Source organism: Brachyistius frenatus, unplaced genomic scaffold, assembly GCF_029030835.1.
Source record: "Brachyistius frenatus isolate BFR_SWC_R1_liver_20210118 unplaced genomic scaffold, ASM2903083v1 Contig_121, whole genome shotgun sequence".
Classification (NCBI taxonomy): Eukaryota; Metazoa; Chordata; class Actinopteri; family Embiotocidae; genus Brachyistius; species Brachyistius frenatus.
The window spans coordinates 627,727-651,106 of record NW_027210720.1 but is presented as its reverse complement, the minus strand read 5'-3'; the positions used below and the strand labels follow the sequence as shown (position 1 = coordinate 651,106).

At 39.7% G+C, this 23,380-nt stretch overlaps 1 protein-coding gene across 2 annotated transcripts in view; it reads left to right on the top strand.

Moving 5' to 3' along the window:
• LOC138629781 (homeobox protein PKNOX2-like) overlaps positions 1-23,380 on the top strand; it is a 100,650-nt gene that overhangs the window by 7,870 nt on the left and 69,400 nt on the right. For both annotated transcript variants that reach the window (XM_069713711.1, XM_069713712.1), the window contains exon 2: positions 19,130-19,172. The gene's annotated coding sequence lies outside the window, so the exon portion shown is untranslated. The remainder of the gene's footprint in view (positions 1-19,129; positions 19,173-23,380) is intronic.

The window sequence follows — 23,380 nt, the reverse complement described above, 5'->3', positions numbered from 1 at the left end:
ATAAAGCAGAAACAACTTTAAATCTTTTTCACCTACTCATCTGATTTAGTAATCTAGGCAGCTGTGCGAGGCCACGGACTGACACGGCGTCTTTTATGTACAAATGGTGTGGCTAATTTACACACAACAGCTCAGGCCATTTAGTTATTAATCGGAAAGTATATTATGCACACTTAAATCTCTGGATCAAATTTATTTATTAACACTATAACATCAGTAATGATTGGAGCACATTGCTCTCTATCAGTGCTGTTAGTAAATGATTTGCATTGGGGGATTTGTGTGTGTGTAAATTACTTCTGCTCACTCCACAACATCGTTCCACCACCTGATTTCAGTATATTGGATGAGTGTTCTTTTTTCATTTAATTAATGTCAGTGTTTGCCATTTGTAGGAAGCAATTTGTTGTTTTGCCCTTCATCTCATCATTGAACTGCCTTCTACACTGGACAGCAGTTCTCATAATACCAGAGGAAGAGTTCTTTATAATATTAGTTACCTTTTCCCAAGCCAATTTAACATCATCAGCCCGTTGAAGCCCACTTGCAGTTCCATGAATTCTGTCATTATGAGGCTGAAACTAACAGAAAAGTACGTCAGTTTCCTCGTGCATAAAGTTCGACATTACAAACCTGACAATAAGCTGATTTGATTGGCCATGATTGAAATCAGCTACGGCCCACCTTCCAAAGATCTATTCCTCCTACTTTTCCCTTGCACCACGCTGTGCCACAGATGTGCTTGCATTTGTGTTCACCAAATTTCCCACACATTTTTACTACATTAATGAAAATAGTCGTGGTGAATTGGAACTGTTTTGGCATAATGGGAAGAACCAACAGGATAATGATTTTCATGGTTATGTTTTAGGAACAGAAGCTCTTACAGGGTTAGAAAAAGATCATGGTCTTGGCTACATTTTGAAGAAGTCAACAATAACTTGAAGCCGAAAACAGGATGTGTCTTCTTTATTAAAATTAAAATCTTTCCCAAACCTTAGCCAATGTCCTGCGCTTTGTGCGACCGCCATCCACCCCAACCAATTAAAATATACACTTTGTTCCCTGTGAAAAACGTTCTTCGCCATAATGCTGGCTGACATGATAAATTATATTTATTATAATAATAATTACTTAAATGATAACCAACTCAGCACACTCTATCTACGCTGTTGTCTTCCGAGGGTCCAATTAAAATGGCCTCGAATCATTTACTGTACGTCTCTTATATTGTTGTGTTGTCAGGGCAGAAAACGCACTGTGCATTGTTTCTTTTAATGTTTTTCGACAAGGAATCTTGTGAGGTAATATTTTTCACTGCAGACATGTTTTGACATGGTTTAATGTCTGGAGAAACACGTCTGTAAAGAAAGTAATTTCTGTAGAATTATACAGTAGCTTGATTATTCTGAACATCAGCTGTTCCCATAAATGCACGGTGATTGCTGTCTTGGCCGTATCCATCGCCCTTGCTTTCTCCTCTCCTCACTTCATTACATTTGAACATTATGACTTTGCTGAGAGTGTAAGGAAACATGAGCGCTGCTGACATTAACGTCCAGTTTAAAGCTACACAGCACACGGAGAGCTGATGGTTAGTTTAGTCTCTTTGTTCACATCTGTGTGTTGTCTTCTGAATGCAGGAACAACACCTACATAAAAGCATTTCTTCCAAGAAAATGTTCCTGGTTGTGGTGATGTTTGGTGTGAATTTGAAAACCTGACAATCCTGTTAGAAGTGATGTGGTATTGTTTTCGAGAGCTGTCTTCTGCTCAGTTCTGGGTTTTGTTAACTGGTCTCAGAGTATCATGTTTGGCCTGAAGCTTAGACTCTGCAAGTAATCATGAGTCAACTACAGTGATCCAAGGGAGACTTGGACAGGGAAATGGGGGACAGAGGTTTCCGGATGAGTGTGACGATGACGTGTGTGCTCCTGAGTCACTTAAATGTGGTTTTAGTTAGATGTCACTGAGACAAAACTCCTTCAGATAGTCTGTTTATGGAGCACAAATTCGGCATTAGCACCTTTAAAAAAAAAAAAAAAAACTGAAATCTGTGTTTATATGTGGTTATATAACCCCTATTTACTCCCTCTATGAAATGTCCTTTCATGTGTCTTTTTCTGTGGCCTGCAGCAGTGACTCAGTCAAGTTTGCGTCTTATTCAACGTACCCAAGAGCAGCTGGGAAACATTTCTTGCCATGCCAATGAGTAAAATGCATGCTGACATATAAAGCCCTGTTAAATAGGCTGCCACGTTCCATCACATAAAAGTTTAATTTATAAAAAAAATTAAAACCAAAGAAAACAGTCAGAGAAAAATGAAATCCCTGCGGAGGCTCTGTTTCCTGTGACTTGTGGTGGCAGGCACATAATTTGTCAAAGAAAGCTGTACTGTGTTAAGTGTGTTTGTGTAGCGGTGTGGGCTAACCGCACGCCAGCTCTGATTTTAGAAGTGGTAATATTTAATGATTCTTCAACACGTCTGATTTGTGAGCGCTCGACTGAAAACACAACTCCTTCCTTTCAGTGTCCTTTCTGATTTGCTGCTGCCGACGAGACTCAAGACATCGAGTCACGTTGCCTTTCAAGTCCTAATGTAAACATGTCAGATTTCTGGAGTGTGTGAAAAGGCTCGAGGAGTGAGCTTGCATAATTATCATAACAGACATATTGCTCTAAATGAGTCTATGCGAAAAAGCAGTTCATCTCAGCTGCTGAAGCAGGTTCAACTACAGGTCATTTTTTACAGTTTGGTCACTCAGTGAAATGCTACATCCTTAAATGCTTAAAACAACAGGGCATATCTGTGGATACTTAATCAAGAAAATATCCCTAAACATTATCAGGGAGCACAGACATGATTCCACATGTTAATTTTAGAGCTGTGAACTGAGTGGAAAAAAAGAAAGAAAAACAGGCCGAACCCATTTTCTGAACCGAGACTTCTTTCCACTACAAAGAATAATTACTTTTCCCAACTCCCGTGCCATAATTGGTTACTACTCTTTTATCTTATCTGTGTGCGCATAATTATCACAGTCATCATATTAGATTATTTCATGCATAATAAATGAACTCAAACTGTGTGTGGGGTAATTAGCATGTTAGAATATGTGCCACGATAAAGAGGTTTGCTCTCAAAGATTGTATTGTTCAAGACGTTCCTGAAAAGTGAGAAATTCAGAAAGAATTGTAATATTAGAACATCACTCTGTAAAGTATTAAGGAATAGTAAAGTTATCTTTTGTTAATGCAAACACAAAAACACACACACACACACACACACACACACACACACACACACACACACACACACACACACACACACACACACACACACACACACACACACACACACACACACACACACACATATCTGGACTCAGAGCAGCCAGTTGTTATGCAGAAGACATAATAAGACATGGCAGCAAAATGGAGACTACTGTGAAAGACGGCCCGATGTGCTACTTGACTTTGGCAGCTGTCCGCTGTGCAGATCTTGTTCAATCCAAATGACAGATGTGCAGCACTTTAGTTAAGGTTTCAGTAAGCAGGTCTTAATGGTGTGCTGCTGATTGTGTTAGTTGTAACATTTTCATAAGCGTCTTGACATCTTAGATGTTTTTCAAGCAGATTTTCCTCAAACTTTGTTAAAGCCTCTATTATATCACATTTTCTTCTTTCAAATATAAATAACTTGGGATAACAAATATTCATTATATTGTATTTTACAAAAATAAATGCAGGTCAGTCAAAGGCTGATTTGAAATAAAGGCAGGTCAGTCCCAATATGTTTATTATCAACTGACATCAGCAGCTCTTCTAATTCAAATGAGGTAATCCCACTACTGGACGCTTTTCTAGTGTAATGCTGCCCTGCTTGGAAACCGTTCGCAGTTATTTAATGAGGGGAGACAATCAGGACTGAGTCCAGTTGCAAAGCCTTGCCTGCAGTTACTCTGAACAGCCTATAAAGAAATGGGCATTTTTGAAGATGCAATAATTTTAAATTTGACTACTCAATTAAAGATTCACAGTGTCTTTATTGTAGATATGTATAAAAATAGAGAGAAATGTGAACCTTTAACAGAAACTATCAGTGAGGCCAGATTTATAGTTTGCATGTCAACAATTTCATTTGAGATGCCTTAAAACATTTTAGATTTACCTAAAGATTTACCCAAAGGAAACCTGTAACAAATCGATTAACCTGCAATAAATCAACCTATTGAGATGTAGCCTGTCAAAAAATAAGGACGACCCATCAGCTAAGTAGTTAGAGCACAAACTGTACCACGTGGGCGTAAATGTCATCAGTAAGTCCTCCGTTTGATTTCCCTTTACTGCAGGTCATCCCCTGCATTTCCCCACATTTCCTGTCTGTTCACTCTGCTCCGTCTGAATAAAGGCAATCATGAAAAACAATATTTAAGTTTGGTCATACAGTAGAATCATTCACCAGAGATGGAGAGTTAAAAGCTGTCAGCAGTGTCGCCAGATACTTGTATATTTTTCCCTCCAAATAAGTAACAAGAACAACTTCTTTGACGCCAAATGTTTCGGTTGCACTCGTTTTGGCCCCGCAGCATTTTTGGCAGTAACACCTTTCACTAACCTGTGCCAAAAGTCTGTAAAACACAAACATAATGAGCTATTTTCAGCTTTGAAAAAAGCTTTTTTTCATCCAGTGACTTGTTCAGGGGAAAAAAAAGAAAAACACTTCTCCTATCCAGATTGTGATGGCAGCTATTATTTAAAAAAAAAAACTGATGGTGGCAGTTTATACAATTAATATCTATGTGATTCCTGATATTATCAGTAGCACTGACACATGGAATTAACACCATGTAAGACAAAGTTTTGGAGAACTTTTGAGCAAAGTTTTGTTCTGCGTGTGTGTGTGTTGACTAAAAGGTAAAAAAAAAAAAAAATCCCTTTGCCTCTGTGTTCCTATCAGACACACCATGACAATGTTACAGTACATTATTCCCACTGAGTCTCCACAGATACATCAATATTACCTACACTATTTCAAATAAATATAATAGTTCATGAACATGATCAAAACTACATCGAGATCCCTCCAAATATGAAAGTGTGCAGAGTAAGTGGTGAGAAATCACAGAGGAATTCATAGAAAAGTGTAGTGCACTTTAATTATCACAAACTGAAAAGATATTGAAAAAAGGAGTAACAAATGACGCAGTCACACACCCACACACACCTCCCACTCCCCGTGTAACTTCGTAAAGGTTCATCTGCACAGAGTGATGATGGTTGTGTGCTAAAAGTGAGTTATAAACAGCTGTTGAGCTGGTGGGTGGGTAAATACGGCAGCCTGGAGGCGGTGCAGTGTCGAGTCTGCTGCTCTGTGACGAGGCTCTCGCTGGGTCGAGCCCAGACAGCTCTCCGGCTGCTCCTCCCCTTGGCTGCTCTCCTCCGGTCAAGGTCTCCATACCCCCGTGGTATGTCTGCGTCCATCTCTCTGCTGGCACCGCTTTGGCATTGCTCTAGTGTCAGTGTGGTGTAAATGGAGTTTGAAATGTGATAGTGCTGATTGAGGCTCAGATATTTATTTTTTTTGCTTCAGAGAAAAAGGTTTTGGGGGAGAAGTTAGTTGGTCAAGTTCCTAAGTGAAATCATCTGCGTGTCCTATAAGTGCTCCATGCTCACACTCAAATATTGTTATTGTGGTTATGTTAAGTCATAGCGGGATCCACGCTAACACACAGTTATAATATGTGATTAGCTACCCAGATGTGACCTTTATCTCCCGAGTGGTCCGGTACCAGAACCTCCATGTGGTTTTCCAAAGCCCTCCAAAAGGCTCAAATGCAGAAGTTGCGTACATTTACTGCACAGAGTAAAATGGATGAAGCATCGTTACGCTTTATTTCTGTTAGGAGTTACGATTGAGCATTTTTAGAACTGGCTATGGTTTTCAGCTCTTCTTCTGGCCCATTGATGTAGACAAGCAAACTTATTGTATTCCAGGAGTTTCATTTAATATCAATCATATTTGTTTTCAGTCGAAAGCCGTCAGTCTTTAGGCATATTTCAAAGTGTCATTTCCTAGTGACTTCAAGTAGTTGTATCAAAAACAAATGTCCCAGAAGCAGAGCACACCAAATTCAAACCATGTGTCACTGAAAAAGAAAGCAATGTATTGACTCCACCAAGACCGTCTCCTTCTCTACAAACAAAAAACACATCACTTATTACTCAAGATAATTTGAGAGATCAGAATCATTTAAAATAAGTCACTTTTATCAATTAGTCCAATGTGAATATTTACTACTTTTCCAGTTTTCTCGCACTGTAAATAAATAAAGAAAACAACAGTGAGGTGCACTGATAATAATAATAATTATTAATAATAATAATAATAATAATAATTGTTAATCATTGCCTGTGATTGATTAATATTCCCTTGCCCCAAGGTTTTCTTTGTGGTAAATACTTGGAACAGAAACATAAATGAAATATAAACTAAAGTAACAAAGTCGTAGGCATAATTAATTTTCTATTCCAGTGGTGCGAATTTCCAACAAACATTTCCAAGTATTAATCCACTTGTTTTGACCGAGGGATCTTGAGCAGTCGCCTACTTTGGTAATCCTACCTTGAGCATACAGTAAGCACTGGTACCGTGAATATTCAGAGAATTGAGGCTTTGACTCCACAAACTTTAGTATAATCACTCCCCATTTAGACTGTGGGGTGTAACGTCCTACATGAAGGGACTTCCTGGAGCTCTGACTCCAGTCAGTACTCCCACACAATATACTGCAAGACGTGAGTTACTACTACCGTTTTTCCAGTCTTTATGCTAAGCTAAGCTAACGGGCTCTGTCTCACAGCCTGATACAGATAAACTAGTATCAATTTTCTCATTTAACTCTTGGCAAAAAAGTTCAAATGAAAATATCTCAAAATATCTGACTATAACTATGTAACCATTCATTTATAAGAGTGAGGACATATGGAATTTTTGCGGTTTTTGTTTTATTTTTATTTTTTTTTACTTTGGACCAAAAGACCAATGGGCCGGTTCTTTAAAGGTCAGAGGAGTGGTGGGGGAGAGCTTCTCTAAAAGTACTGGCTTAGAGAGTGCTGTCAGTCAGACTGTGAAGGGGAGCTCTGCCATGGCAGGAGATGAGGGATGACTTGCACCTGCCTTCTTGACGCCCACTTCAAAACAGGCCTACTTATCTAGCTAGGAGGGAGAAATTGATTGACAATGTGCTGCCTGAGTTTTTTTCTTTTTCTTTCAAAAGCCTGTGTTTGTGTGAATCTGTCGTTCTCAGTGAACCGGCACACTGCTGTCCCTCCTCCCCCCCTGTGGTCAGTGGTATTTCTAAACCACCACAGACATTTTATACAGATGGCGAAGCATCTTAAATTTAAAGACACTATTTTCTGTCCTGGGATGTGAACAGAAAGTACTTTGTATTTAACTACCTGGATATGGAGCTTAGGGGGGCTGTGAAATAAGTGGTGCATTTCTAATGTGAGGAAATGCATGGTGGTGACTACAGAGAGTAACCGACCATCAGTAAATTCTGCAGGCTCAGTCTACAGGGATGTAATGCATTATTATGAGAGCTGTGCATCGAACAAACAACTGAAGCAGATATTCAGCGTGCCACTTAAAGAGTTAACTTTCCTCCTTTGGACTCTCACCAGGAGGGAAGAGTCAGAGAGAAAAAAACGCAAGGTTAGCTCACTTCAGACACTGATGGGGAATTCCTCACTGACTGTTCTGCCTCGGCCGTCTCTGCCAAGTCCATTGTGCTTCTGCCTTGCTGCCTACCCTGAGTGTTTCATGCCCAGACAATGAAAGAGTGTTTAAATTCACTGGAAAAAAAAAAGTGTTACCTTTTATATAAATAATGAGGACATAGTGGGAATAACGGGCAGACACTGGCTTTTTAAATTCACGACACAAAGAGAAGGAATCTGCTTCAACTAACGCTTTCTTTGTGCTTTCAGAAAAGGGCATCATTTATCTGCTTTAATTTACATGTTGGACGCTCGTTTTCCTGAGAGCAGCTGAAAGGTTGTGTCCAAAATGTACTGTTGCTATGCAGCAAGAGACACTAAGAAGTGTCCTATAGTGCACGGCAAATCCACAACACCATTAAGATGTTGGTAGCAGATATTTTTACCCGGGGATTCCACTGGACACGGGTCTATCATGTCCCGCCTGCTTCACTGTTTTGTTGCGTCCTGCACAGATTCATTCTTCACCAAGAGGTTTTGAGAAGTGAAGCACTTTGTCGGCATGATTTTGTCCACTTCTGATTTCCTAATTTTTTTCATTCCTCAATTTTTATGCTTCAAGCATCGTCGACGACATTGTTAAAAGATGTCTTTCTTGTCCGTTTTGTGTTTATTATTTGCTCCTTTGTTGTGGTGTAATGTTTTAGTTGCTAGAAAGTAATTTCTATATTCATTTCATATCTTATTTCACATACAGTTCCTGTCAGCAGGAGCAGAACGCATCTCCTCTCCTTCTTGAAGGACCAGGGGGTTAAACGGTGATGTAGTGATCTGATGCAGGGCAGTCGTGAGTCTGAAAATTGAGCGGATCTCTGCACCGTTCCTCTGTCCGACTTCCTGCCTGGCTGATCTGCTCTGTGTAGCCTGACACGGCTTCTGTCAAAAATAGACTTTTTTTTTGCAAAGCAGGGTTTTCTGGGATGCTTCTGAAATACACTGCAGCTCATCTGTAACAAGCAATGTTTAGAGTGGGTGCGATTAGCTCCCGTTGCCGTGTCGGAGCCGGGACGTGAAGCAGCCAGTCCGGAATCAACCCATGCAAATTGCAAGTTGTTTTTGTGAAGATATATTTCAAAAGTGGTTCATTGAAACTGGAAGAATCTCCATATTGACAGATGAATTCATGTAAAACGGACACTGTGCATAAATACCTCAAGATGTTGCATAACTGTCTGTCTGGATTGTCTTGATTCTGTTTTAGAGAATCAAAGCAGGTTTCCACCTGGGATATTTCTGCAATGTGGCGTCCGTGTGTCAGATCTCACAGTCGAAACAGCTGGTTCAGCTGGTGTGAACACATCCTTCGGGTTTTCTGCATATGTCTCTGTACCAGCTCATACTGTATGTAAATACAGTTCTAAGTTTTCCATAACGTAAGAACAAAATGTTTACATTTGTCTGCCCTCAGTATGAGTTGTTTTGGTTTATACAGTAGAGCTGTTTACCCCAAATCGAGTTCACACTGTAAAAATATGCATCACGGCAAGTTAGGTAGGGTCAGAATTTTGTATTGATATCTTTAAAATTCCACCAGTATTTTGAAAATATCTCCAGTACCTCATCTCCAATGCATTGTCATTTACAGGTCAAGCTATGGCAGAGTTCTCCATCAATATCAAGAAAACATTCATATCTGGGAAATTAGTCATTTGTGGGTTTTGAGTCGTGCATGTGCTGGTCTGATGGTAAAGGCAACATATTTCAAAAGCGCACTAATAAAAAAAGAAAAAATACTGATGTCTTTTTAGCTGTTCCTCTACCCGTTCCACACCATAATGACAAGTGGGCACACCAATGAGTGAAGGAATCTCTGAACAAAACGAGTAGCATGCTTTAAAACCAAACTAAACTCCTCAGAAACTTTGGACAGAGAGCTTGCAGAGGCCCAACGGAAATGCAGATCATTGTATTGGTGTAAGTGAAAGCGCATACGAGTGCAAGAGTTTCAGCAGAGCCTGGAGGGGTTTAAAGAGCATGATTCAGATGATTGATGCTATTTGCAGTGGCTCACTACTAACCTTACTTTTATTGCATTTGGGAAGTTGGGTTGGAATGCAATAACTGCACCAGCCAGTGAGAAATATGCAATATTGAAAATTGTACAGAGTTTCAGTTGTGTTGAAAGGTTGATGTATGGGGGAATAGATGTTGGCACGTGCAAACAGGCTTAAACTGACAGTCATATTCATGATGATGAAACTGTTAGTAGAAGGTTTTTGTACTTGTTTAATATTTAATAAATCAAAAGATAAATTACTAAAAACAAAGAATACAACCTTTTTCTTTCAGATGATGAACAACAACTTTTTATCTTTCACTTTCTCATTTTACTTTTGAATTTCTTGATTTTAGAGTTTTTAATATTTATATAATTTAAATATTTTGGCCTTAGCACATATGTATTTAAACATTTCTCTACTCCCCTTTTTGCTTGTTAAAGATTCTGTATTTCATCACCAAATTTACCAAATCAGTCTGGAGCAATGAGAGGACTGAATCGCTTGCAAACGTAGGCTACATGTTTTGGACCAGGTAGCCTCGCTGAGCTGTGGGTGTATTAGATAGAGCTGGCCACTGTGATTGAAGATGACTCCCAATACATTTCTATGAAGGCCACTCGTGTGTAGACCTACGCTAAAAAAAAAAAAAAAATCTCTTCCATGTTTCTGCGAGTGTCTTCATGCATCTACAGCTACTTGATTCTTGTTTTTACAGATAGCTATCTCCATAGTCAATGTTGTTACACTACAGTGTGTGAAATGTTAATCAAATTGCATACCGTGTTTAAAGAAGACCATGTGAAACCATGGATGTATTACGGTGAGCTGAATGCTGTATTCAATGATTCCTGTTAAAGTTATTTTCAGGTGCATGTAATTAAAACAGCTAGTTTGTCAGCATTCTTCCCTGGACGAGAGGACTGACTCTCTATTGACTCCCTGTGATCAAATAAATCATTCATATGGCTCTTGTATATTTCCAAATGTTGTCAGGCTGAAGTTGTAGTAAAATGTTTTAAATGTAGATTTGGACACTTTGCCAAAATCACCAGACAGCCGAGAGCTGTTCCTGCTGTGCTTCAGCTAAACACACTTAGAGCCAGCTTTCATACAGGCAAAAGTACCCGTTTAGATTATGTTAATCAAATTACTTTCAATGTATAAACTCTTGTAACAGTAACTAAATCAGTTTGGCCAAATCTTGTTGCTACAACTATGTACTCAACCGGTTCTCTTGCTCTTTGGTTTGTTTTAAATTTCAAATATATCAATTGTGCAGGATGCTTGGTTAAAACGAAAATTAGTTTTCATGCCAACATACTTTTTATTGCATCGTAAAAGGTTTCCCCGTCACTTGGTTTCTTCTATTAGAACATCCAAAAGCAAACGTTTTTTAAATCCATCTTAACAAAGTTATCTGGCTATGAGTTAAGTCAGTTACATATTCATGTATTTAAGCAGCTAACGGAGGTTCGGGAAATAATTACACATATTTCATCTCTTTTTTCACAACTGACTGGAGGTTAAAATCAAAGTTGGAGCTTTTGTATTTTCTTTTTCTAAATTCAACTTACAAAATTATTTACTTATTTTTGGACTCCTTTAATAATGTTTGGATAAATTATGTTGGTTTTGTGCCTCCATACACGGTTGGGTTTGAATGTGTTTGCATCCACCAGTTTGTGCTTGACAGCCAGAATATACAACATTCAGTAATTCCGTGTCACTTAACACCCGCAAACATGTCGGCACAAAACACTTTTATGCTCCTGCACCTTTATTCCATTTTAATCTGCCAGTCTTTTTCACATCATTAGCCTCCATTTGGATAAGCTCTCTTTTATCCCACTTGTCTGCGGATTCTTATTTTCCCTCTTCTTGATGGAGCTCAATTCAATAAATAGAGGAATCCACTAGTGGCACTGAGGACTGGAACTTTTTTTCTGAGAGTCTTTACCAAAAGCCCAGACTGGGGGAAATTAGATTGCTCTCTTTTTGTTTGCTCAGTCCATCCTGACTCATCATGACGTGGGTATTTTTAGCTGTGGATTCCTGTTTGGTTTCCCCTCACTGTTCATAAGGGACTATCGTGTTCTGTGAGACGGGAAGGAATAATCAATGTCAAATATCAGCCAAGAGTTGATTAGTGGCAGACACAGAGTTAGAGAACCTTGTGTCATGCGGGAAGTTTGATATATTGTGCATATAGCAGCTGGATAATATGTTCACGCCGGAGTGTGCAGACTATACAGTATGTGTGTGTTTGTGCTGTGTTTTGTCTGGCACAGCTGCCTCTATCAGCTGCATGCTCGTTAAATGTTGGGCTTAAACCTTTGGTGACGCCATGCCGGCTCCGGTTACTCCTGTGGGAATACCTGCTATTGTCATCGTGAGCCCTGAGTAATTCCCAGGAATTAGCCTCAAATGGTTGAAGTTTCGCTCGCCAAAATAAAAGCTGCAGAACTAAGCTCTAACTAACTGTTAAATACATGAGCAGAAACAGCGAGTGCACTATTATTTTATTAATAAAGAGAGATTCCATTGTCCTACAAGTGTGAACCTGAAGTAGAGCCGAGGTTAGTTCTTCGTGGTCCTGCACAATACTGTAAATCCTCCCCATAGAGTGTAATCCTCACTGTTAAGGTGGCCAAGTGACCTGATATCCTGTTTGTCAGGAGAACAGAAATATTTCTGATTGTTGCACATCCTGCCGGCCAGTGATCTGTGGCACATACAGCTGCCAGGCATGGGGACTTATTTAGCCTCTATTGTATGAGTTGAAAAACAATCACACTCTGTACCGAGATAATCTGCAACGCCAGAGATTGGTTTGGAAGTGTGAAGTTGCTAGGTTGGTTTGTCAATATGCGTGGGAGATCTTTGCAAGTTTTTGGCGTACGAGCCACTCGCATTATCATGCAAAATTAATTATTTGCTTCTTTTTAATGTTCCCCTGAATGTGATTGCAGTAAAAAAAAAACCTGCCTGTGTTTTATTGATATGAAATTATGGCATAATGTCACTTTCGCTATTAGCATCGAGAGTCTGTGCATGCCAATTGATCCTGCTGTTGTCATAGCAACATGAACCACTAAACCTCTGCGCAGCTGTTGTTATGGAAGCCCTTGAACAGCTGGGGGGCTATAGCAGTGGTGGGATTGTGGGAAACAGGTCTTTAGGTCCTCCCTTTACACCTTGACCCCAAAACTCCCACTAGCAGCAGAGGAGGATTTGGAAATCTTAAAAAGATGTCCATCTGGAGTTCTCTTTCTCCTATAAAAAGATTCAATACGATGAGAGAGAAAGTTTTGGAAGGAAGTTGTGAATATTCAATTATTCCTGTGTCTTCCTCAAACCTCCTTTGCCACGAAAGCGAGCAGTGAAATTGAATTAATCAAATGAGGCTACATTCTCTCCCAGGGTTTGCCGGATGCATTGGAGCATATCCCATTATTGATATGAGCAAATGTTGTACACAGTGTAACAATAAAACAATCATTTCACAAGAAGCACAACTTGTCCAGGGAGCAGCACTCTGTGAGTCCAATTCCTTCAGCCATAATAAAGCTGGAAACGCAACCCAAGGGGAAGGTCTCATCCTCCCACTCTTTGCTTTAATGAAGAATTCACTGACTGAGGATGTGTGCATATGAATTATCAGTACAGTAAATACATTTATTGTTGTAACCGTACCGTCTAAGAAGTACTCAGATACTTTGAGTAAAAGTAGACCACACTTTAAAATATACTCCTTTACAAGTAGAAGTCAGAATCCTATAAAAAAAAATATGATCAGCCAAATACACTTAAAGTATCCCAAGTAAATGAAATCTTCCAGCAGACGAGCTGATATCATCACATATGAGTGTTTTAGTGTTACCCACAGGTTGAGAATTTACTTGTGGTGGTGGGTGGCGGAGCATGTGACTGATGTGTATGCAGAGACTCATGCAATTTAGAAGGGGAGAGTGTAACACAGGTTAGTTTCTATAGTTTACAGATGTTTCCCTCACTTGCACACATCAGTAGATGCTACAATTTACAGATCTTTCTTAAAACAGTTCACATGCAGGTCATCAGTAGATGCTAAAGTACACTGATGTTCCCTAACTGCCTCATATGCAGGACGAGTGGTAAACACTAGCGAGGTGGCGGCGCACAGAGAAGCCTCTAGTTCCCACTCAGTTCCTTCAGTGCATGCAACTCAGACAGATGTGTGGCCAAAAATGTGTATAAAAACGGTAAGGGAAAGTAGTCAAATATATAATTTACTGAAGGTGAAACCGAGGGATTTGTTTTACCTGCGTGGGTCTGGATATACCTGGGTGGGCTGTTTAAGGCAACTTTCATGCCGCAGAAGGCAACTTGTATGTCGCCTGAGGTCTTTGGTTGGGATGAAGCAAATATTTTAAAACTGCAGCTGAGGATTATTTTAATTGTCAAATAATCATATTACATCAGAGAGCAGTTTGGGCACCCTATAGCTGATTGGTTAATGCACACACACACACACACCACATGACCAAGCATATACTATCTTCTAAAGGAAATGCCCCTAAAAAGGAGACCGTATTTCAGGGCTCAAGATGACATCTTCATATATCTCCAGAGAAACTAAATTTTCCACACAGGAGATTCACACAAGATGGTAGAGGTAGGAGAAGGGTTTATTTTGCTCTACCCCTCAAGCCCTACACACAGTTTTGCAGTTTTACCTGAGAAAACATCCCCAAACTTAGTCAGCATCACCTGCAAAACTGTAAGACAAAATGAACAGCATTGGGCTCTATGGATAAGAGATCATATTTGAAATAAAAGTCTCTTTGTACTGAAAACTGAAGCAAAAAAAAATGTAATTTTTACCTTCACCTAATCAACACGACGAATTAGATTGTCAACGGCAGCCTTTGAAAAGTGAGTCAGTAAACACTGGTGTTATTGAACTCGTTCTAAAATATCTCAACTGCAACTTTACAAAATATGATGCAACATAGATGAAGCATAACAAAAGCAAAAAACGTTTTAATAATAGCAGTACTAAGCAGCCTCTTCACTGAATGTGCCACACTCAGCAACCTTAAAAAAATAGCAGTGATTGCATTTTTTTTTTTTAACAGATACAGCCTGGTACCAGTACGGGGACCTCCAGGATGAACGGGGTAACAAAGGGATTTAAAGGAGCAATCTGTAGCAATTAGTGGGCTCTATTGGCATAAATGAAATACAATATTCATAGTTTTATTAGTGTTTTATCATTGGGTTTTTGTTAACTTAAAATGTCCTTCATATGTACATAGGTAGCAGGTCTTCTTCCAACAGAGTTCCCCATGTTGCATCGCTGTGTTTCTGCAGTAGCCTCGACCAGACAAAGTTAACGATGGCTCGAGAGATGACCTTTCGGATTTTCCACGATTATTACAGCCACCATACTTTCTCGTACATGCTGGGAAGGGGAGCCTTACTGCTGGATGCTGATAAATCCTGCACTGCTTCTTTAAACAATTAATAATAAATAGTTGCTGCGAACTGGAATAATTGACTAAATGGCTATTTGTTTAAATATACCCTTTAGACATTTTTAAATAAAACTACTTCTCTATGCTCTTTCTCTAAGTTCAATTGCCTGATTAGAAAGCAATATGTGTGTGTGTGTGTGTGTGTGTGTGCGCGCGTGCGTGCGTGCGTGTGTGTGTGTGCGTGTGTGTGTGTGTGAAATGTACACTGCAGGTCTCCACTTTACATAAAGTAAAGTCTCTTAGACCATAACTGACTCCCTGACTAGTTGTGATAAATCTTGCTGCTGGTCAGTGCTTTTGGTGAGCTCAGAGAAAAGTTTTCCCTTTCACCAAGATAAATTGACAACAGTCCTCTATAGTGTCAACGTCTGAACATACATCATTCAAAGTAACTGACTAAAACACAATCTATCCTGAGTGGAGAGGAACGTTAACACCTGCAAATTGTAGTTGTACAACTGAAATGATGTCTTTCTGCAGTAGCCATAGGTCATTAACCCCGCCTCCTCCACATTAGCTGATGGCACATGAGTGAAAGTCAAAAGTCAAGTACACCTCAAATGAATGTTTGACAAATATGGTTTCTGTGACATTAAGTACTTCTGAACTGTACTACCGCACAGACGATGGTTGAAATTGACCTACATGAGACGGCAGTGCCCGTTTCCACCATGTACAGTGGGAGGAAGTTGTGACATGTTGTCCATCTTTATACAGTCAATATATATGGATAAAAAGCTGAGATCAACATTACATTTTTACTGCACTCTTTAGGTAATATGTATTAAATTTCGATATGCCATATGTCATAAAAAAGAGTGCTGTTGTGGGGAAACTGAGATAATCAATTCTCTTGCAGAAAATGAAAATAGAAACTCAGTGTCTTGACTCTCTGTATCTGTGTACCTGTGTACACATGCAGCGGCTGCAGTGTGAGCGATGCTGGGCAGATTCAGGAATGCTAATGTTTCCTCTGTGGTTTCTGCGAGGAACACGGTGATTAGACCTCCAGCCCCCTGGGTGGAGCCCCTCGCTGCTCCGGCTCCCGCTCTGATTTACTTTGACGTCGACAGGAAGGTCAGCTGGCTCCCAGAGGGGTCATGGAGAGGAATAGATGGTGAATGGTGTGTGTGGCGGGCTTCAGTACACAGAGACGCTCCTCTCGGATCCCAGACGGGGGCTGGAGGGATGACCGAGGGAGGAAGGGCCCTCGGAGCTTAGGGAGGGCTTCGGGAAGGATTACTGAGAGGCTAAAATGTTTTCTTTGTGGCTGAAAGAAACCTAAGAAATGCTCTCTCCCAAATCTCCTCTGGTCTGAGTGGTCTGTTTGGCAGGGGAACTCAAGCTACATCCCAGAGACTTCTTGGGTTTCTTGGGCTTTGAGTTTCTTGTTACTATCATTGGTATGCCCAATTTTATTAGCAGTTTTGATCTCTGAATCTTTCATAACAGGTTCAACTATAGTTGGGATTCCCTCCAAATAAAGAACATGTATTTGAATTATCAATGCTGGAAATATGAGAACAATATGGGAATGAACATTTTATTTGGTTATGTGAGGATTTGTTCAGCAAGTAATAGCACATGCAACTAACATGTTTTTAAAATGCTGTGAATTCAATTCAAATATTTGTACATGTTCTATTGCACTTAAATACGTGTGTCAGAATTCACAAATTAAGACCTCATCGCAAACACTTTTCTCTTTCTGTTGGGCACATGAAATATGGCAGAAACCCCAAGAGCGACAACGTGTTTGTAATTTCCCCCTATTATCATGTTCTGTTCAGTGAGCCACTTTATTTGCCGTATCTCAAAACATGTACTCACTCCTAATCTGCATGACATTGGGTTAGGATGAATTTTTTTGTAAGCGTTTTGCTTGCCCCGCCCTTAGGGAGCTCAAAACTCTAAAACAGAGAAATGTTTGGGCTCTTCTCGCTAAATTTCCACAGCTTTCATTCCGTTCCCTCTCCCCTCCCCCAAATCCACTTGTGGCCCCTGGTAGTACCCAACTACCACACACACAGTAGTCCCCACAGAGCTGTGCTGAACTGGATAAATACCATCTCTTCAGAGGCTCTGTGTTAGCAGATTGCTGGAGGTAGGCGGCCTGCTGTGAGGCCTGACCACACTCCCACTGTTCTGCAGGAGCTTTAAGCGAAAGATCAGGTGTCCAGCCCTGAATGCTTGATTGAACTTAAATCTTTTGCATGTGCGCCATAACTCGCTACGCTCCGTGTGGCTCAGACACGGCCAGCCAGTCAATTGCTCAATGGAATTTGAGTAACAGCTTACTGACCTCCCCGTTTTATCTCATTGAAAATTATAATCAGATGCATTTTGTTTGTTGATTAACTGCAAATCAAGTTAATATTCAATATAAGACAATAACAACCTGAAACAAATGAAGCACTCGTAAATAGGCTCTATTCATATCTTCAAAAGCACCTATGACTTATACTACAAACCTACACTTAATATACTCACTTAGATTATTATGGATTTATTTATTGAGGATAAATATACCCAATATATTTTTTAGACCTACATCACAACTTCAATTTTAAGTTTTCAATGCCATGCATTCATTTTCAGTTTGACTTCAAAAACAGTTGAGCATGAATGTCAATTTTTGGCCTTGACCCATTTCTCAAATGTTTAAAAAAAAAAATCCCCCTCTCCCCCCAGAGCTTCTTCTGAGGATAAATGTGGTTTGTCAGAAGTGTTTTTTTTTTGTGTGGCCTGGGTCTCAAATGATACACACCACGTTACTGTCGATCCCCGCGAATCCTGCAAGGGTTCCTGTTGCATTTGATATCCCCTACATTTACTTTTCAGTCAGTACTATCGGTAAAAAGAAAACATAACAAAAAGCAGTGTATTAATTCTGACAATCTGAATTACAGATTGTCCTGTTGTCCCACCTCTTATTCAGCCTGGGCTGCTGCTATGCCCCCATATCTAAGCAGTGACACTGTAAAGTAAAGGATGAGTAGGAATGATCGCAGTCTGTCTCCATTACATACGATGTTTACTGGTCCAAAGTGTGAAGCTGTTATTATATTTTATTCCAGAAAATTCTTAACAAATACCAAGAAAATATCAAAACTGCTGCTGAATGTATCTTACTAACAAGTATTGTGTTTGTGTAGTCTGATAAATCTTCCCTCTGAACCACTGAGCTCCACTAATGTCCAAAAAAACACTGAAACCACATCAGTGTGCACACTGTTGCAAGATGTGACCTGTTTCTTCATTACCATGAACACACACAGTGTTTATTTTAACTCAGTCCCACACACACCGTCCTGCTGCTAGAAATACTCCAAGTATCCTACCAAATGTCAATAAATCTGCTGCTGAAAATACTCCCTGACACAAACAGAATTTCTTTCTGTTTGAGTAACTTTTAATAAAAACTACACTGACCAGCTGCTTTAGGAACTTACCGAGCATTTATTCAAACAAATAAAACTACATATGGATGAGTTACAGATTTATATCTTGAGTAGGAACCAGGAGTCTCAGGGCTGAGAGCCACAGACAGAGATGGACTGAACATTTGGTCTTCTCATGTGAGACAGTAAGAAAAAAAGACAAATCTAGAATAACACCAGCTTTATCCTTTGAATGTACCATGTTGTAATTCATTAACCTTATTGACTTGTTTTAAGGGATTGCATCAGGTGTAAATAATACTTTTCCGAGTCCCCCATAAACTGCACCCGGGCATGCATTTACTGACTGATCCTCACGTGACAATTTTTATTAATAATGATTACTTTATTAAGTTGTTAATCTTGACCTTTCACTTCTCTCAACAGGTTTTTACAGGAGATCTGGACACTTGCTGTGGGCAAGCTAACTGTAAGTTGTCGTACATCTTTTTTTTTGGTATATAAACCTTATGATGCATTCAGGTTGTGTCATCTTGTATTATCCTGTGTGCAGTTTCTCAGTATGTTGTATGAACAGAATGTTCATTTTGCACTGATATACTCACAATTGATACACTCAAAGTAACACTACAGATATTATGTTTATGCAGAGGCTAACACCAGTCTAATAATTTAAAAGCGCACAGTTAAAAACCAAATGATCCTCAGATTTTCTTAACATTTCTTCAACCTCTAAATGAGAATTTTGATTTCTGTGCTCAATTCTTGCGGGAACTTCAATCTATAGCTGTGTGAGGTTTTTTTGTATGATTGATGATTAACTTTTCAGCATTTGCATCTTGGATGAGAATTAAAAAGAATGTAACCATTTTTTTTTTCCGGAAACTGCTTTGGTTTACTATCATTATGTTTTCCTTAAACAGCGTATTCATGAACAATACCCTTAAGGCCAGGTGCTGAACACATGTCCATCTGTATGTTGTTTATGATCTTGACATGGAATGGTGAGACAGTAGGAACCAAAAGGGAATGTAAACAGACTCGAATGAAAGATGACAACTGTCCCTTTCTAATGGTACCTGGTGCTTCGGGACTGAAAGTAGGCCACTATACTCGTTTCTAACCAGCAATTATGTCGTCATTCAATGTTGCTTAGGATTCAATAGTGGTTCTATATTTCATTGCCATTACAAAGCGGGCCATTAATGTCCTCAAACGTTCTGTTGATCCTTGTGACCGGAACTTGAGTTCTTCCAACAAAAACACTCAGTTTGCTGCATATGTGATGCTGAGGTAATTGTTAAACTGGAAACACCAGGGATAACAATATAAATAAGTCCATGACCTTATTATTCTGTCTTTTGAAAATATGATATGATCTACAGGTGCATTCAAAACAAAAACAGCGGTAAAACAAGTTCATATCATCAAGATAAAGCTACACAAAATAAACTTGCCAGACCAATGACTTTTGGGCACTAATTGCTTCCATAGAAACCCTCTCTGAGCTCAAACAGTATTTCCCAGCCAAGATAATGAAGTGTTCATGTTGCTGTAGTTGCACCAGAGTGTAGCTTTCTGTGATGATTTTAAGTAACAGCAACTAAATATGCTCAGTGTGTAAGTAAGGGGGAGTAAAGGACTCCCAAGGATTACAACCAGTTATTATTTTTTTTACAAATTTCACTAATTTTGTGAGTTTATCTCAATAATGTGTTGATCAGAAGAGTTGGGTCCAGCAGGAGTTGGTTGGTACAATTGTCTTGCTGTTTGTAGTTGTTGCCCATATCCACCCCCAGAGACATGAATATTAGAAATTGGCATTGTTGTCTTGGAGCATTTGAATATTACTGCATGTCCCTATGGTTTAGATTGATATAAGCTAACGGACTTTAATGTCCTCTGCTCCCCCATATTTGCAATTAATTGCAAATTGATTTGAAGAAGTGAAAGAGATGTAGGCGTTTAAGCTGAAGTGAAAACGATTTAGATTTTCTTTTTCATATCTATTTTTTTTTTCTTTTTTGAATGTATTCATCAGTAAGACACAAAGCCACTCTGAAATCTACTGCCAAGTCAAGTCAGTTAATTTATATTCGTGGATGATTTTGTTCGTACCCTTACACAGCTTATTGTAATACATTCTTAATTTCTCCTGAAAAGTAATGACATTAAAAGCAAAACCAGACTGAAAAACAGTTTAGTTGTCATTATTACTTATAAAAGAAAAAAAAACAAGAAAATTGGTGTAAAATGTGCTGGATCTGTAAGGTCCAAATGAGCCTTCTTTATTAAGGACCCACTGCTGTAAGTCAAAAATACAGTGGGGCTGAAGCGGTAGCCAGACAGCTAAATAAAATTGTTAACTTAAATGGCCCTATTATACAAAAATGTCTTTCAAGTGACGAGAGGACTGACGCTAGAGCTGAACTTTGTGGTTTTCATGTTGATCTTCGATTTATGTTTTTATTTTTCACGTAGTGTCAAGTGAACAAACCCATCGAATTTATGCTGGTGCTGGCCGCCATGAAGGCACCATTTTACAGCTGTAACTGGGTGCCCTGAAACCTCACCTTTGCACTGCAGTAGAGGTCTTCACGGGTCCACATGGTCGATCTGGTAGCCAAGTCAGGCCAAATTCCAAATTCTATTGAGTCTAATCGGGTCTTTTTTAATGCGTCGAATACTGTGTGTGTGGAGTATCTGCTGTCAGTGTTTGGTCTGGTCAGGTCACTAACATTTACCTGATGGTCCTCGGGCTCATTTTTGATTTTGTCTCTTCATTGAAGAAAAACTTTGGATCTGAAATTATGTAACCATTTTGGAAACTTCCACCACAGCATGCGTCTACATTCATTGGTAGCTGGCCAGTGTAACAATAGTTTAGTGCAGGCTATTTCACACTCTATCAACTCTGAATTAACTATTCTTTATCAAGCAAATAGTGGCAGTCATGTTGTTGGTGGATGGGTGTTACACGTTCATTTCTGACACAGCTCAGTATTCCAAGAAATAGAAGGATGGGATTATAGGATCTGGGGTGGCACGGTGGTCTCGTGGATAATACTGTCCTATTACAGCAAAAAGATTGTGGGTTTGAACCTGGGCTGGGGGCTTTTCTGTGTGGAGTTGGCATGTTCTCCCTGTGACATGCACTTTAAAGGTGTGAATGTGAGTGTGAATGGTTGCCTGTCTATAAATGTTAGCCCTGTGACAGACTGGCGACCTGTCTGGAGTCTACCTAGTGTGACCTGGGATTGGACTCATCCCCCTGCAACCCTGAAAAAGGATAAGCAGATATAGATACAGAATGGATTGCATTGTCATTATTGGACACATTTGCGCCTCATAATTTCCATCCAATGACAGTGTTCGGCGCCAGCGTGGAAAGTAGCCTCCCTTTACTGGATTTAGCAAAAAGAAATGTGGAAGTTTGGAGGTTAAGGTGGTGGATTGGTGTGAAGCGCTTCTGACTGGCAGGAAACCAAAGTTTGCATGTTGTCACAAACCGTGCTATTTTCCATACCGTTATTATTTTTTAAATGTTTTTGTGCTTACCACATTCTTTACCGTAGCCTTTATTTTATGCTCAGAATGTAATCCAAGTTTTGTCCAGAATAATCTGATGAATTTTGCTACAGTTAATTAAGAGATAGAAGGACTCAAAAGCCTGATGCTGAGGCAGGTTTAGGCATACAGAACTTTACTTACAAAGAAAATAAGACATACAAAGCCAGGCGACTCAGACTCAGACTTTGTTGACCAGTGACAGGGCTGTTCCACGGCAACACTGTCCCGCCAGCTCTGGGATTCAAACATCTTTTATCCTCCATCATTCTCCTGCTCTTATAACATCAACCCTTTTGTATTTATGTTGTGTGATTATAAATCCTAATTACTCCTAGTATCAAATTCTGTAAAGGTCCTTACATTGGGAAAGAGCTGTAGACAAAATAAGAGCTGGGACAATGGGGGATTTGTACACAAATGGAAGTCTCTAGATGAGTGCCAGAGGAGGTCTGGTTATACTAAGCCATTTGTCTCTTCCTACACACAGGCCAGACTAATCGCACAGCCAGTCTCCATGTCCTCTCAGCCCTTAAGTGTTCCCCACTCCTGCCCTCCCTCTCCACACCCAAAACCTCCACCACGGTTCCCCACCAAGGATTGTTTTACGCTTAATTTTGTTAGACTTAATGAGATTTCACTAATTAAATCTCCTCCTGGTTGGAGACTCCCCCCTGCCCTTCCCTTACCATTGCCCCCCTTCAACTCACAATCACTTTACTCCATGAAGTGATTGCTTGTAGAGCTATTTTACACAAATAAACTTTTTTTTTTTATATGAAGAGCAGGGACAGTGGGTTGCACAAGGACAGGCCTGTGTAACTCTGTGGATTTCCAATTTCGCGCCAAGATGCTCTGTTGCACCTCTGATAGCCGATAGCTTTTCAATCTGATTTGGTCTGTAAGGGCAGGAAGTAGCTGTCAACTACATCTGTCATTCTATTATAAACACGAGGTCCTACAGTATCGAAAGTTCTTTGTGATATTATTCTCAGTTTTGGTGATATTCTTACGTTAAGTTTAATGCTGGTGTTGGTCAGTCATATGTTGCAGCACAGTAGCCAAAGCTCTAAAGCAAACCCAAGTGACAGGACTTCACTAACAGAATGC